This window comes from Lygodium microphyllum, chromosome 9 (assembly GCF_053477565.2).
Source record: "Lygodium microphyllum isolate KBCC chromosome 9, Lygodium_microphyllum_v1.1.10, whole genome shotgun sequence".
Lineage (NCBI taxonomy): Eukaryota > Viridiplantae > Streptophyta > Polypodiopsida > Schizaeales > Lygodiaceae > Lygodium > Lygodium microphyllum.
In genome coordinates, this window is record NC_141143.1 from 117,636,386 (window position 1) to 117,653,560 (window position 17,175).

Consider the following 17,175-nt stretch of genomic DNA (forward strand, 5'->3'; position numbering starts at 1 on the left):
AGAAGCTAAGTCTAGGTATTATGGACCGTACAAGATCCTCAAGTGCCTAGGACCTAATGCTTATAGATTGAAACTCCCTGAGAACCTAAAGGTTCATAATGTATTCCATATCAGCCTATTGAAGAAGTATGTATCTAATCCTAACCATGTACTTGATGACCAATAAGTTGTAATGCCTAGTCAAGGAATCCTTGAACTACAACTTGACAGGATCTTAGATGTTAGGGAGAGACAACTGAGATCCAGAACCTTGAGAGAATGCCTCGTCCACCAGTGGAAAGATTATCCCAAGGAGGATGCCACTAGGATAGATGAAAGCACTCTCAACCACCAATATCCCCAGTTTATCTCGAGATAAGGACATCTTGATTCCTCCAAGGGGGAGAGAATGTAACATTTCCGAATCTAAAATACGCATTGTTCATATGAATCTCCTCTTAGGAGGCCAAAAATGTTAGGATAATGGCAATTTTTTTTAAAATTATTATTCCCGTATCCCCCCAGCCAACTGTCCTGCTGGAGGGGAGGGGAATAGCAGGTATGATCAAGCTCCTCGATGGAGCTTGCAGGGGGGAATATCCCATGCGAAATGACGCGTGGGGGAGGGAGGATCCCCTCCCCTCACCTATTTAAGTTGAGGATGGTGGGAGAACGCTACCACTGCCATGAGAGGGAGAGGAGGAGTGGAGACACTGTCACTGTCGTGAAGGAGGGAGAATCTGCCAACGCCGCTGTCGTATTGCTGCCCATTCGAGGTGTGAAAACCACCCAAAACTTGTGCGTGTGATTTGATACTTTGTACATGCTTAGTTGTTATGTTTGCTCTTTCATTCTATGCTGAAGACGGAGAAGAACAGGGAGTTTTGGTAGACTCGTAACTCGAGATGCAATCTCATGGGCTACACTTATTTCAAGATATGCCGATTATGGGCTTTGTGAGGATGTTTCCAACATCTACAACTGGATGGTATTTCTGCTGATGCTAGTACATTTGTTTACAGCCTGAAATCATGTAGCATCATAGGAGCTTTAGATACAAGCCGAGAACTTTATGTAGAGATATAAAAAAGGGGCTAGATAATGAGTTTCATGTTGGCAATACACTTGTGGACATGTATAACAGATGTGGTCGGGCTTCAAGCATGTGGCATTCTTTGGGCATGGCTGTAGCATATTGAGCTCATCTTTGGTGGCATGGATCCTAGACATTACATTGGACAACATACTTACGTGCCAGTCACACGAAAAGGCTACTGGCAGTTTGATATGGGAGAGTTTCTCGTAGGTGGAAAGACAACAGGTTTCTGTGCCGATGGCTGTGCTGCTATTGCTGATTCTGGAACATCTTTGATGGCTGGGCCAACGGGAATCATAACAGCTATAAATGAGGCCATTCGAGCATCTGGTGTCATGAATCAGCAATGCAAGGCCATGTTGTCTCAATATGGTGATATGATTATTGAAATGGCTAAGCAGCAGATCAGTCCAGAAAAGATATGTGCACAGATTGGCATGTGCTTCCAAAGAGCAAAGGATTTGAGCCCAGATATTGCAAGCGTACTAGATAGGGGTCATGAGGGTCTGCACGACACTGGATGTACTATGTGTCAAATGGCAGTAGTATGGGCACAGAACCAACTGATCACTGATGAGTCTGGAGAGCTTATCAAAGCGTATCTTAGCAAGATGTGTGAACGCCTTCCGAATCCGAATGGAGAGAGTGTTGTGGAGTGTGACCAAGTTTCTTCCATGCCCACAGTGACCTTTACGATAGGAGGGAAACATTTTGATCTTACGCCTGAGCAGTATATCTTGAAACTTGGAGAGGGTAATGAAATGCAATGTGTTAGTGGGTTTATGGGTCTGGATGTTCCTTCAGGGCCTCTATGGATTCTTGGAGATGTTTTCATGGGCGTTTACCACACGGTTTTCGATTATGGAAATACACATGTAGGCTTTGCTAAGGCCGCCTAATTGTCGTGAGGGCCATGGGAAAATATCTTTAATCATATTGACAATGAAGTGATTTGCAAGCTTGGTCGATATAAAAAAGTGTGATTAATGCTGAAATTGGCCCGCTTTCCTGGGGGAAAAGGAAGCTTTTCTGGAAAAAGGGGGGAAAAAGCTGATTCGAAAAGCAGGGAAGATTCGGCAGTTTAAGGAAAGGAAGGAAAAAACAGAGGAGGGGATCGATGGGAGATGAACGAAGAAGGAAGAAGTAATAAGGAATGAAAAGCGATGCTAATCGGGAGAAGACATTGGAAACGCAGAAGAACAGGGGAGCTACGGAACGAATCGGGGGAAGGATCTCTGCAGTCTGCCCACCAAGATCGTCCTCTGAGTCTGGATGACCTTGCAAGCAAAGAGATTGTGCATTTTGAGTTTTCATGCCCTTTCTGCTATGCAGAGTATGATATCGGTTCTCTCTGTTCTCATCTTGAGGAGGAATTCTGCAACTTTAGAAAGGAGGAAAGGAAATCAGGGAAGGGGGGCGATCCTCCTATCTACTTACTTGCCAGTCCGGAGTTTTTCATAATGTAATGGAAAGAGAAGATGAAGCCGATGATTACAAAGAAAGAGGACGACGCTAGTGGCAACTGCTTTACCCTTTCTTATGTGGTCTTCTCAGACATGGAGTGCCTCATTGAAGAACCCAAGAGGAGCTCGGAGGCAGGGACACTGCTGCGAGCGCAGGAGTGCCTGGTATATATGACACTAATGAAAACTATTGTAGATCGGAAGGAAAGGAGCAGCTCGACATTGCTGCGAAACGAAGAGAGAGTCATGGCGTTAAAAAATCAGAAGCTGATTATCAGGGAATAAAGATAACGAAGTGGTAGATGATGACAGAGAGGATTGAGGAACTGACCGGGAACCTCTCAGTGCCAAGGAGATTGAGCAAGCTGTGGAGATTGGGTACCAAATCGTTGGGCGCGTCAAACCTGAAGAAATCCCGCCTTACAGGGCACCTAAGGCTTTTGCAATCGTGCAGGTTGGTTCTCATCAATTCAAGATCTCACCTCGAGATTATATCTACACAGAAAAGCTGAAGCATGCTGATGTGAACGACAAGCTATGTTTACTGAAGGTCTTGTTACTAGGCTCAAAGGCACAAACAATCATAGGAAGGCCTGTTGTACCAAAGGCTGCTGTACATGCAGTGGTTGAAGAGAAGCTTTTGGATGCCAAAGTTATCATTTTCAAAAAGAAGCAGAGGAAAAATTATCGTAGGCATAGAGGGCATCGACAGGAACTAACCCGCCTGCGCATACTTGACATTAAAGGATTTGGAGAGGCTCGAAGCGCAAGGGTTGGGGCTTTGCAACCATCATAATTTATGTTCTGGAGAACAAAAACTTGGACTACTGTTTCCAAGGGGGGAGAGTATAGCAACTACAAGCAGGAAAGCAATGGATGCCTGCAACCAAGTTGGACTGTTGATTTTACATCTTAAATGTGGAAAGGAAATCTTTCAGCTTTTAACGGCATCCTAACACAGGGTGCTGCTCTTCCTTTTTTTTATGGAATGCAAAATAAAATGCTGTCCAAGACTGTGCCACATCAGCATGGCACCATCATATCAGTAGTGCAGTGACACGTGACCTACTTACAACGCCAATTGATTTGTATGGAGGCCCAATAAAGTTTAGATATGACTGCCTACATGGAGCAATTTTTGTTGCAACAGGAAAAAGGGGTTTCCAGAAGCTTGCTGTTGTATTCTGCAAAAGCCATTCATAATTCTTTCTTGAATGTACACCCACAACCATAAAACAGAGTCGTCCAGAACTTGTTGCTGTGTGGAAAATTGGATAATAGGATTATTCACATGATGGATCTTCTATCTTGAAATTTATCAAGGACTTCTGAAGTTGCGACATTGCTTTCGAAACCCTTCGACATCTTTGGTGAACCTGATGTGAAAGCATCGCAGAAATTTCAGGATGGGAGATACTTCAGCCTCTATTTCAGCCTCTTCTACAACTCCAGCTGCGTCTACTTCAGCTCCATCAATGACTGCTGCGTCAAGTACTTCAACGGAGGATCTAAAGCTGATTTTGCAGAATATGTCCATGTATATGCAACTCCAAAATCAGCAGACACAATTGTATATGCAGCAGCAGCAACAATTACATCAACAGCAGTTGTCTTAGCAAAGGCAACTCTATTCGGAGCAGGAGAATGCAAATAGCGCGACTAAGGCTATTGAAGCAGTTGAGAATGAGAAGAAGCTATTTGACGGGCGTAATGTTTCAGCATATTTGAAGACATATGAGATCAAGATGGGGTTTTTTGGAGTTCCAGCTGGACTTATGAGTAAGTACTTCGTTCGTCTTGTCACACCCGCTTTGAGGACAAAAGTGACTGATCTTTTTATTCAAAATACACATTGGCAAGATTTTAAGAAGGCCTTGAAAGAAGAATACTTCCTTGAGGACTTTGGTGTGGCTACTCGGCGGTCATTCCGAGAGTGGGTCTACATGCCAAACAAAGGTCTGGCTGCTTTGGAGTTGATTCGAGAATTTGAGGAGAGGTATAGTCAGCTTGATGCCAATGAACAAAGAGCATTGGATGTTGAAAAAGTTGAGCTTTTCTTGCAAGCTGCAGATCCTGCTCTTCAAGAAGAATTGGGTGAGCTTCTTGAGGATCGCACAAAGCCTATGGGTCTTAAAATGGATTGGCAGGATGGTCAGGATGCAGTCTCGACTTTGACCAAGAGGAGGATATGGAAGACTCGCCTACAGAATGGTTCTATGACACCTACACCATCATCAGCTCCTATGCCTGCTTCTATCCTTGTTATTTCTTCTCCTCCTCAGCTAGTTTCTTGGCCTATGCCAGTGCCTACTGTTTCCACTCCACCTATTCCTCCTGTTCCACGACCGATGCCTACACCTTCTGCTCCAAAACCATCTGCTCCAGGGTGCCTACCTCTCTTGATGACATAATCAAAGGCATCACAGATTTGACACTGGAGTCAATCAAAGCGGATTTGGTGGGAAAGTTGAAAGAGCAGTTTGCTTCGACTGCGCCTACTACTTCTTCTAGTGCTCCTACTGCACCTAGGATTGCTCCTAGTGCACCTAGGAGAGATCGGAGATGTATTTGGTGCGATAGTACGGATCATCAGCATTGCAGGGATTGTGAATCTTTTCAGGATGCAAGGAGGAAGAATTTGGTATATTGGGGACAAGATGGTAAGATTTGGTTGACTGAGACAGGAGCTCTACTTGCTACCAACTTTGGTAAAGGTGGAATGAAGAAGTTAGTGGATGACGTGGCTACGCGTACTTCTTATGTGACAGCTAGAGGTGATGCTTCTGCATATGGGGTCCAGATTGAGAAGGGATCAGAGACTCAGTCAGCACTATGGACTTATGCTATGGAGACTGCAAACAAGGGAAAAATTCAGCAAATTGTTTTGACTAGTGCAGGCTCTAGCATCAGATCAGAGACAGGTTGGGACTCACCTGTTGACAGGTATTCTATTTATGCTTATTTGGCTAAGTCTCATGGTGCAGATGTACTTATTGAGGAGAAGCGTAAGAGGGATGAAGAAAATCCAAGTGCAGCTAAGAAGACTAGAGGGGGTGAGTTTGTTACTCCACCTACTGCAGGACCGTCTTCAAGACCAGAGCCAGATCGACAGATGGAAGATGCTCAAAAGAGAGAAAAGAGGCAAGAGCCTAGAGAGAGAAAGCAGCCAGGGTTCAGATTGATGTCCGATATTGAGACATCTACAGACATGAAGAAAATCTTTAATGATAAGATACTTGGCAGTGAGGTGACTTTCACTATTTCTGAGATTTTGGGCATCTCGAAAAGAGAGTTTCAGGATCAGTTTCAGGAGGTCCTGAAGAGGAAAAGACATGCATTGTCTACCACAGATACACAGGGAGTTTTGATTGGGGAGTTGGATGAGGATGAGGATGAGGTTATGGTTGATAATGCTTCTGTTTTTCCGCAGGTAGAGAAGAGGGTTCAGCCTATGCATTATGCTGAAATTGATGAGCCTATCATGATACCGCGTAGTCACTTTTCGCGGAGCCATTGGGCTAGGGCAACTACAGAGACGATGGTAAAGATTGGAGAGAAACAGGTGCCTTATGTTGCATTGGTGGATCATGGTTCAGAGATTAATCTCATAGTTCATGGAGTTTATGAGAGTAACAGATGGCCTATGGATGTAGAGCATGGGTGGCGTATGAGAGCCGCCAATAACACTGCAGGTGATTTGTATGCTGCATGTCCTAGTGTCAGGGTTTCTATTGGTGATGTAGAGGAGGATTTTCATTTCTTTGTGCAGGATTCATGCTCTTATCCCATAATTCTTGGTCAGCCATTCATCACAGAGATGCGCATGGAAACAAAGGTCATGGATGATGGATCTGCTTATGCACGGATTCGCAGTAAAGATGCTATGAGAGCAGTTCAGTTTATGACTGTATGTGTGAACCATGTTAGAAACAGGGATATTCTCAGAGATGCACCTTTACCCACTGTGAGGGATTCGGGTTTTCATTAGGTACCGCCGTTTCACGAGACGACGGTGGTACATAGGAGAGGAGATTGGAGTTCTCGCCTCCTGGCAGCAGTGTTTTCTCCTCCAGTTTTGTTGGGATTTCAGCAAACAGTTCGATAAGCTATCAGAAGACTTCTAGGTTGCCTAGAGCTTCCAGGCAGTATATATGCAGGAAGGAGAAAATTTTGAAAAATGCAGGAATTTTGGAGGATGATGAGCATATAGATGGGATGTATGACAGTGTGATTTGTGCAGATACGATGACAGAGATGGGAGATATGCTGAAAACTGATATGCAGAATTGTCACAGTAATGTATTAGTGCAGTCCCTGGACATGTTTCATGAAATTGTAGATTTTATGTCACAGATTGAGTCAGAGGTTGAGGTAACTCAGCAAAGAGTGTTGAGTGCTGAAGAAATTCAACAAACAGAGTTTCCAGCTGGTTATGATCAGCTTTCAGAGAGACAGAGGGCTGAAAACTTTCAGCCAACAGAGTTTACTGCTGAAATATTTCAGCATTCAGAGTTTGGGGCTGTTTCTATGCAATCCATAGAGCAGAGGGCTGAGAATATTCAGCCATTGGAGTGCAGAATTGCTGATTTACAGCAAGATTTATGTAATGCAGAAGAGCATAATGAAGCCAGGGTTGACACAAAATACAAAACTATGGATAAGAAGGTGAAGCCGGTTGCTGTACCGCTTCCACCTGACAATGATCAGCAAATAGAGAGGGCTGCTAAACAGCCAATTTTGAGGAATTCGGAGCATATTGGTCATAAATTTTCAGCAGAGACTCTTGCTGAACTGAAAATTGGAAATGGTGATTTCTTGCTACCCATAGAGAAGCAATGCTTTCAGGATATGCTTGAGCGACATGAAAGGGGATTTGCTTTTTTCCCACATGAGATTGGATGTGTGAATCCTGATATTGTTTCTCCTATGGTCATTCTTACTATTCCTCATATCCCATGGAATCTCCGACCTATTCCAGTGCCTAAAGCACACTTACCAAAGCTGATTGATTTATTGAATGAGAAAATCAGGATGAGAATCCTTGAGCCTTTATCTACACCATACTCAAACAGGTGGTTTACAGTTCCAAAGAAGAATGGTACTCTCCGATTTATTCAGGACATGCAGCCAGTGAACATAGTTACTATCAAGAATGCTGGTATAGGTCCAGTTGTGGATGAGTTTGCAGAGGCATTTGCTGGACGTGCCATCTATTCTTTAGGTGATTTGTATTCAGGATATGATCAGTTTCAGTTGGCTTTGGAAAGCAGGGATATAACCACCATGAGAACTCCTATTGGGCTTGTCAGGATGTGTACTTTGCCTCAAGGTGCCACTAATTCTGTTGCGCATATGATGAATGCCATGCATAAGGTCCTTCGTGGTTACATACCTCAGCTTACCATGCCTTTCTTGGATGTTGTGCCCATTAAGGGGTGTGCAGAAGAAGAGAAGAATGAGAGTCTAAATGAGGAGGGATGCAGATACTTTGTGGCTGATCATATTTCAGCATGTGAGAAGATTTTGGCCAGGTTAGAAGAAGTGGACTTGACACTTTCAGGGCAAAAATCTATTTTTGGAGTGAATGAGGTTGTCATTGTTGGGCATATGTGTGGATATTATGGCAGGAAACCCTCACCTGATAAGGTGAATGCTATAGGCAAGATTGCGGAGTATTGTTCTACCACTTCAGAGGTACGGAGATTCATTGGAGCTTGTGTGTTTTATATGATTTGGATACCTCATTTTGCACACATAGTAGATTGTTTGTATCAGCTGCTTCGAAAGGGGCAGAAATTCTATTGGGATGAGAGCCACACTAGAGCCATGCGGAAATTGAAGAAGTTATTGCAGAATGCTCCTACTCTCAGGAAAGCGGATTATAATTGTGAAAGGTCTATTGTATTGACAGTTGACACTAGTCCAATTGGCATAGGTTGGGCTGTGGGTCAAGATGATGCAGATGGAAATAGGTGTGCTATTCGGTTTGGGGCGAAAGTCCGAAACGAGAGACAGAGGAGATATCCGCAAATCAAGAGGGAGTTATTGGGGATTGTCACGGCTCTCAAATGTGACAATGAGTACTTTATTGGAGCTTCAGTTGTGGTAGTGACAGATTGCTTGCCATTGATTGGTATGATCATGAGTTGCTCTACTCCGGATATAGCCATGTTGAGATGGATTGCATACATCAAGTCATTAAATCAGGAATTTAAACACATAGCAGGGAAGGATAATCCAGTGGCAGATATGTTGTCTAGAGCTAGATATGATGATGAGGAGACTCTACTTGCAGAAGAGGATGATGCAGAAATTTCAGCCACTATGGTTGATCATGTTTGTTATGTCTATGATATTGTGGCTTTCATAGAAGAACTCTATGTTGGAGATTGGTTGCAGATTGGCAGGTACCTTAGTACACTAAGCAAAAGAGATTAATGGACAGATGAAGAGTTCAAGAAGATCAGAAGGAAAGCCTATGATTATTTTCTCAAGGACGGATTTCTTTGGAAGCATCCGAAGAAAACAGGCGGATTACCTTTGTGGGTTGTCTGCGATAGAGAGACACAGTTACAGGTGATGAGGGAGTTTCATGAGATTCCTTAGGCTGGTCATAGAGGAGTGTGGGCTACTTATGAGAAAATTAAGGAGAAATATTGGTGGAAAGGCATGTACAGAGATGTTTCTCACTTTGTTGAGACTTGCAAAGACTGTCAGATGTATTCTGTAGTGCGTCATCGAGATGAGCTTCATCCGACCTATCTGCTATGCATTCATTATAAGTGGGTAGTTGACTTGGTTACCATGCCTATGGGTCTATGGCAGATGAGATACATTGTTGTGGCTAGAGAGGATCTTACCAATCATGTTGAGGGCAGATCTTTGAGAACGAAGACCACTAGTGCAGTGTGTAAGTTCTTATTGGAGGAAATTTTCTGCAGGTATGGTTGTGTGGGTAAGATCACTGCGGATCGTGGTGAATTGGATGCAGATGAAGCTAGGGAGTTTTTCTCTCAGCTAGGAATCAAGTTGGCTCTAACTACAGCATATAATCCAGAGGGAAATGGGAAGAATGAAAGAGGACATCCGCCGATAGTGAAAGCATTAGCCAAAGCATGCAGAGGACGAATTGGAGAATTGGTCTTTGATAGCAGCCTTGAAAATCAGCATACTGCACTTCGGAAGATGGTGAAAAGATGGGATGGGACAGTGCTTAGAGTGCCTATTGGTGGAAAAAGAATCAAGCTTTTCAAGAAAAGAGATGATGAGGATTATGTATTGGAAGAATTTTCAAGAGAAGAGCAACGAGAAGAAACTTCAGTGGAAGAGACAGATGATATGACAGATAATCTTGTTGATCTACCAGAAATGCATAATGATGAGATTGATCTATTTGTGGATCTTGATGATAACGATCATGGATAGTTGGCCCATCCGGAGGATGCGTAGGATTAGAGGGGGTGGATGTCGTATTGCTGCACATTCGAGGTGTGAAAACCACCCAAAAGTTGTGCGTGTGATTTGATACTTTGTACATACTTAGTTGTTATGTTTGCTCTTTCATTCTATGCTGAAGACGGAGAAGAACAGGGAGTTTTGGTAGACTGGTAACTCGAGATGCAATCTCATGGGCTACACTTATTTCAAGATATGCCGATTATGGGCTTTGTGAGGACGTTTCCAACATCTACAACTGGATGGTATTTCTGCTGATGCTAGTACATTTGTTTACAACCTGAAATCATGTAGCATCATAGGAGCTTTAGATACAAGCCGAGAACTTCATGTAGAGATATAAAAAAGGGGCTAGATAATGAGTTTCATGTTGGCAATACACTTGTGGACATGTATAACAGATGTGGTCGCGCTTCAAGCATGTGGCATTCTTTGGGCATGGCTGCAGCATATTGAGCTCATCTTTGGTGGCATGGATCCTAGACATTACATTGGACAACATACTTACGTGCCAGTCACACGAAAAGGCTACTGGCAGTTTGATATGGGAGACTTTCTCGTAGGTGGAAAGACAACAGGTTTCTGTGCCAATGGCTGTGCTGCTATTGCTGATTCTGGAACATCTTTGATGGCTGGGCCAAAGGGAATCATAACAGCTATAAATGAGGCCATTGGAGCATCTGGTGTCATGAATCAGCAATGCAAGGCCATGTTGTCTCAATATGGTGATATGATTATTGAAATGGTTAAGCAGCAGATCAGTCCAGAAAAGATATGTGCACAAATTGGCATGTGCTTCCAAAGAGCAAAGGATTTGAGCCCAGATATTGCAAGCGTACTGGATAGGGGTCATGAGGGTCTGCACGACACTGGATGTACTATGTGTGAAATGGCAGTAGTATGGGCACAGAACCAACTGATCACTGATGAGTTTGGAGAGCTTATCAAAGCGTATCTTAGCAAGATGTGCGAACGCCTTCCGAATTCGAATGGAGAGAGTGTTGTGGAGTGTGACTAAGTTTCTTCCATGCCCACAGTGACCTTTATGATAGGAGGGAAACATTTTGATCTTACGCCTGAGCAGTATATCTTGAAAGTTGGAGAGGGTAATGAAATGCAATGTGTTAGTGGGTTTATGGGTCTGGATGTTCCTGTAGGGCCTCTACGGATTCTTGGAGATGTTTTCATGGGCGTTTACCACACGGTTTTCGATTATGGAAATACACGTGTAGGCTTTGCTAAGGCCGCCTAATTGTCGTGAGGGCCATGGGAAAATATCGTTAATCATATTGACAATGAAGTGATTTGCAGGCTTGGTCGATATAAAAAAGTGTGATTAATGCTGAAATTGGCCCGCTTTCCTGGGGGAAAAAGAGGCTTTTCTGGAAAAAGGGGGGAAAAAGCTGATTCGAAAAGCAGGGAAGATTCGGCAGTTTAAGGAAAGGAAGGAAAAAACAGAGGACGGGATCGACGGGAGATGAACGAAGAAGGAAGAAGTAATAAGGAATGAAAAGCGATGCTAATCGGGAGAAGACATTGGAAACGCAGAAGAACACGGGAGCTACGGAAGGAATCGGGGGAAGGATCTCTACAGTCTGCCCACATAGATCGTCCTCTGAGTCTGGATGACCTTGCAAGCGAAGAGATTGTGCATTTTGAGTTTTCATGCCCTTTCTGCTATGCAGAGTACGATATCGGTTCTCTCTGTTCTCATCTTGGGGAGGAATTCTGCAACTTTAGAAAGGAGGAAAGGAAATCAGGGAAGGGGGGCGATCCTCCTATCTACTTACTTGCCAGTCTGGAGTTTTTCATAATGTAATGGAAAGAGAAGATGAAGCCGATGATTACAAAGGAAGAGGACGATGCTAGTGGCAACTGCTTTACCCTTTCTTATGTGGTCTTCTCAGACATGGAGTGCCTCATTGAAGAACCCAAGAGGAGCTCGGAGGCAGGGACACTGCTGTGAGCGCAGGAGTGCGTGGTATATATGACACTAATGAAAACTATTGTAGATCAGAAGGAAAGGAGCAGCTTGACATTGCTACGAAACGAAGAGAGAGTCATGGCATTAAAAAATCAGAAGCTGATTATCAGGGAATAAAGATAACGAAGTGGTAGATGATGATAGAGAGGATTGAGGAACTGACCGGGAGCCTCTCAGTGCCAAGGAGATTGAGCAAGCTGTGGAGGATGGGTACCAAATCGTTGGGCACGTCAAACCTGAAGAAATCCCGCCTTACAGGGCACCTAAGGCTTTTGCAATTGTGCAGGTTGGTTCTCATCAATTCAAGATCTCAGCTGGAGATTATATCTACACAGAGAAGCTGAAGCATGCTGATGTGAACGACAAGCTATGTTTACTGAAGGTCTTGCTACTACGCTCAAAGGCACAAACAATCATAGGAAGGCCTGTTGTACCAAAGGCTGCTGTTCATGCAGTGGTTGAAGAGCAGCTTTTGGATGCCAAAGTTATCATTTTCAAAAAGAAGCGGAGGAAAAATTATCGTAGGCATAGACGGCATCGACAGGAACTGACCCGCCTGCGCATACTTGACATTAGAGGACTTGGAGAGGCTCGAAGCGCAAGGGTTGGGGCTTTGCAGCCATCATAATTTATGTTTCGGAGAACAAAAACTTGGACTACTGTTTCCAAGGGGGGGGAGAGTATAGCAACTACAAGCAGGAAAGCAATGGATGCCTGCAACCAAGTTGGACTGTTGATTTTACATCTTAAATGTGGAAAGGAAATCTTTCAGCTTTTAACGGCATCCTAAAACAGGGTGCTGGTCTTCCTTTTTTTTATGGAATGCAAAATAAAATGTTGTCCAAGACTGTGCCACATCAGCATGGCACCATCATATCAGTAGTGCAGTGACACGTGACCTACTTACAACGCCAATTGATTTGTATGGAGGCCCAATAAAGTTTAGATATGACTGCCTACATGGAGCAATTTCTGTTGCAACAGGAAAAAGGGGTTTCCAGAAGCTTGCTGTTGTATTCTGCAAAAACTATTCATAATTCTTTCTTAAACGTACACCCACAACCATAAAACAGAGTCGTCCAGAACTTGTTGTTGTGTGGAAAATTGGATAATAGGATTATTCACATGATGGATCTTCTATCTTGAAATTTATCAAGGACTTCTGAAGTTGCGACATTGCTTTCGAAACCCTTCAACATCTTTGGTGAACCTGACGTGAAAGCGTCGCAGAAATTTCAGGATGGGAGATACTTCAGCCTCTATTTCAGCCTCTTCTACAACTCCAGCTGCGTCTACTTCAACTCCATCAATGACTGCTGCGTCAAGTACTTCAACGGAGGATCTAAAGCAGATTTTGCAGAATATGTCCATGTATATGCAGCTCCAAAATCAGCAGACAAAATTGTATATGCAGCAGCAGCAACAATTACATCAACAACAGTTGTCTCAGCAAAGGCAACTCTATTCGGAGCAGGAGAATGCAAACAACGCGACTAAGGCTATTGAAGCAGTTGAGAATGAGAAGAAGCTATTTGACGGGCGTAATGTTTCAGCATATTTGAAGACATATGAGATCAAGATGGGGTTTTTTGGAGTTCCAGCTGGACTTATGAGTAAGTACTTCGTTCGTCTTGTCACACCCGCTTTGAGGACAAAAGTGACTGATCTTTTTATTCAAAATACACATTGGCAAGATTTTAAGAAGGCCTAGAAAGAAGAATACTTCGTTGAGGACTTTGGTATGGCTACTTGGCGGTCATTCCGAGAGTGGGTCTACATGCCAAACAAAGGTCTGGCTACTTCGGAGTTGATTCGAGAATTTGAGGAGAGGTATAGTCAGCTTGATGCCAATGAACAAAGAGCATTGGATGTTGAAAAAGTTGAGCTTTTCTTGCAAGCTGCAGATCCTGCTCTTCAAGAAGAATTGGGTGAGCTTCTTGAGGATCGCACGAAGCCTATGGGTCTTAAAACGGATTGGCAGGATGCTCAGGATGCAGTCTTGACTTTGACCAAGAGGAGGATATGGAAGACTCGCCTACAAAATGGTTCCATGACACCTACACCATCATCAGCTCCTATGCCTGCTTCTATCCCTGTTATTTCTTCTCCTCCTCAGCCAGTTTCTTGGCCTATGCCAGTGCCTACTGTTTCCACTCCACCTATTCCTCCTGTTCCACGACCGATGCCTACACCTTCTGCTCCAAAACCATCCGCTCCATCGGTGCCTACCTCTCTTGATGACATAATCAAAGGCATCACAGATTTGACACTGGAGTCGGTCAAAGCGGAGTTGGTGGGAAAGTTGAAAGAGTAGTTTGCTTCAACTGCGCCTACTACTTCTTCTAGTGCTCCTACTGCACCTAGGAGTGCTCCTAGTGCACCTAGGAGAGATCGGAGATGTATTTGGTGCGATAGTACGGATCATCAGCATTGCAGGGATTGTGAATCTTTTCAGGATGCAAGGAGGAAGAATTTGGTATATTGGGGACAAGATGGTAAGATTTGGTTGACTGAGACAGGAGCTCTACTTGCTACCAACTTTGGTAAAGGTGGAATGAAGAAGTTAGTGGATGACGTGGCTGCGCGTACTTCTTATGTGACAGCTAGAGGTGATGCTTCTGCATATGGAGTCCAGATTGAGAAGGGATCAGAGACTCAGTCAGCGCTATGGACTTATGCTATGGAGACTGCAAACAAGGGAAAAATTCAGCAAACTGTTTTGACTAGTGCAGGCTCTAGCATCAGATCAGAGACAGGTCGGGACTCGCCTGCTGACAGGTATTCTATTTGTGCTTATTTGGCTAAGTCTCATGGTGCAGATGTACTTGTTGAGGAGAAGTGTAAGAGGGATGAAGAAAATCCAAGTGCAGCTAAGAAGACTAGAGGGGGTGAGTTTGTTACTCCACCTACTGCAGGACCGTGTTCAAGACCAGGGCCAGATCGACAGATGGAAGATGCTCAAAAGAGAGAAAAGAGGCAAGAGCCTAGAGAGAGAAAGCAGCCAGGGTTCAGATTGATGTCCGATATTGAGACATCTACAGACATGAAGAAAATCTTTAATGATAAGATACTTGGCAGTGAGGTGACTTTCACTATTTCTGAGATTTTGGGCATCTCGAAAAGAGAGTTTCAGGATCAGTTTCAGGATGTCCTGAAGAGGAAAAGACATGCATTGTCTACCACTGATACACAGGGAGTTTTGATTGGGGAGTTGGATGAGGATGAGGATGAGGATGAGGTTATGGTTGATAATGCTTCTGGTTTTCCGCATGTAGAGAAGAGGGTTCAGCCTATGCATTATGCTGAAATTGATGAGCCTATCATGATACCGCGTAGTCACTTTTCGCGGAGCCATTGGGCTAGGGCAACTACAGAGACGATGGTAAAGATTGGAGAGAAATAGGTGCCTTATGTTGCATTGGTTGATCATGGTTCAAAGATTAATCTCATAGTTCGTGGAGTTTATGAGAGTAACAGATAGCCTATGGATGTAGAGCATGGCTGGCGTATGAGAGCCGCCAATAACACTGCAGGTGATTTGTATGCTGCTTGTCCTAGTGTTAGGGTTTCTATTGGTGATGTAGAGGAGGATTTTCATTTCTTTGTGCAGGATTCATGCTCTTATCCCATAATTCTTGGTCAGCCATTCATTATAGAGATGCGCATGGAAACAAAGGTCATGGATGATGGATCTGCTTATGCACGGATTCGTAGTAAAGATAGTATGAGAGCAGTTCAGTTTATGACTGTATGTGTGAACCATGTTAGAAACAGGGATACTCTCAGAGATGCACCTTTGCCCACTGTGAGGGATTCGGGTTTTCATTAGGTACCACCGTTTCGCGAGACGACGGTGGTACAGAGGAGAGGAGATTGGAGTTCTCGCCTCCTGGTAGCGGTGTTTTCTCCTCTGGTTTTTTTGGGATTTCAGCAAATAGTTCGATGAGCTATCAGAGGACTTCTAGGTTGCCTAAAGCTGCCAGGCAGTATATATGCAGGAAGGAGAAAAATTTGAAAAATGCAGGAATTTTGGAGGATGATGAGTACATAGATGGGATGTATGACAGTGTGATTTGTGCAGATACGATGACAGAGATGGGAGATATGCTGAAAACTGATATGCAGAATTGTCACAGTAATGTATTAGTGCAGTCCTTGGACATGTTTCATGAAATTGCAGATTTTATGTCACAGATTGAGTCAGAGGCTGAGGTAACTCAGCAAAGAGTGTTGAGTGCTGAAGAAATTCAGCAAACAGAGTTTCCAGCTGGTTATGATCAGCTTTCAGAGAGACAGAGGGCTGAAAACTTTCAGCCAACATAGTTTACTGCTGAAATATTTCAGCATTCAGAGTTTGGGGCTGTTTCTATGCAGTACATAGAGTAGAGGGCTGAGAATATTCAGACATTGGAGTGCAGAATTGCTGATTTACAGCAAGATTTATGTAATGCAGAAGAGCATAATGAAGCCAGGGTTGACACGAAATACAAAACTCTGGATAAGAAGGTGAAGTCGGTTGCTGTACCGCTTCCACATGACAGTGATCAGCAAATAGAGAGGGCTGCTAAACAGCCAATTTTGAGGAATCCGGAGCATATTGGTCATAAATTTTCAGTAGAGACTCTTGCTGAACTGAAAATTGGAAATGGTGATTTCTTGCTACCCATAGAGAAGCAATGCTTTCAGGATATGCTTGAGTGACATGAAAGGGGATTTGCTTTTTTCCCACATGAGATTGGATGTGTGAATCTTGATATTGTTGCTCCTATGGTCATTTTTACTATTCCTCATATCCCATGGAATCTCCGACCTATTCCAGTGCCTAAAGCACACTTGCCAAAGTTGATTGATTTATTGAATGAGAAAATCAGGATGGGAATCCTTGAGCCTTCATCTGCACCATACTCAAACAGGTGGTTTACAGTTCCAAAGAAGAATGGTACTCTCCGATTTATTCAGGACATGCAGCCAGTGAACATAGTTACTATCAGGAATGTTGGTATAGGTCCAGTTGTGGATGAGTTTGCAGAGGCATTTGCTGGACGTGCCATCTATTCTTTAGGTGATTTGTATTCAGGATATGATCAGTTTCAGTTGGCTTTGGAAAGCAGGGATATAACCACCATGAGAACTCCTATTGGGCTTGTCAGGATGTGTACTTTGCCTCAAGGTGCCACTAATTCTGTTGCGCATATGAT

General features: G+C 43.6%; 5 pseudogenes; 4 read left to right on the forward strand and 1 right to left on the reverse strand.

The window, feature by feature from the left end:
* The window catches only part of LOC148031468 (uncharacterized), a 49,233-nt pseudogene that overhangs the window by 9,634 nt on the left and 22,424 nt on the right, over positions 1 to 17,175 (reverse strand).
* On the forward strand, positions 641 to 2,026 carry LOC148031469 (phytepsin pseudogene; annotated as a pseudogene).
* On the forward strand, positions 2,239 to 3,334 carry LOC148031470 (large ribosomal subunit protein bL21m pseudogene; annotated as a pseudogene).
* Positions 10,454 to 11,264, forward strand: LOC148031471 (phytepsin pseudogene; annotated as a pseudogene).
* Positions 11,510 to 12,955, forward strand: LOC148031472 (large ribosomal subunit protein bL21m pseudogene; annotated as a pseudogene).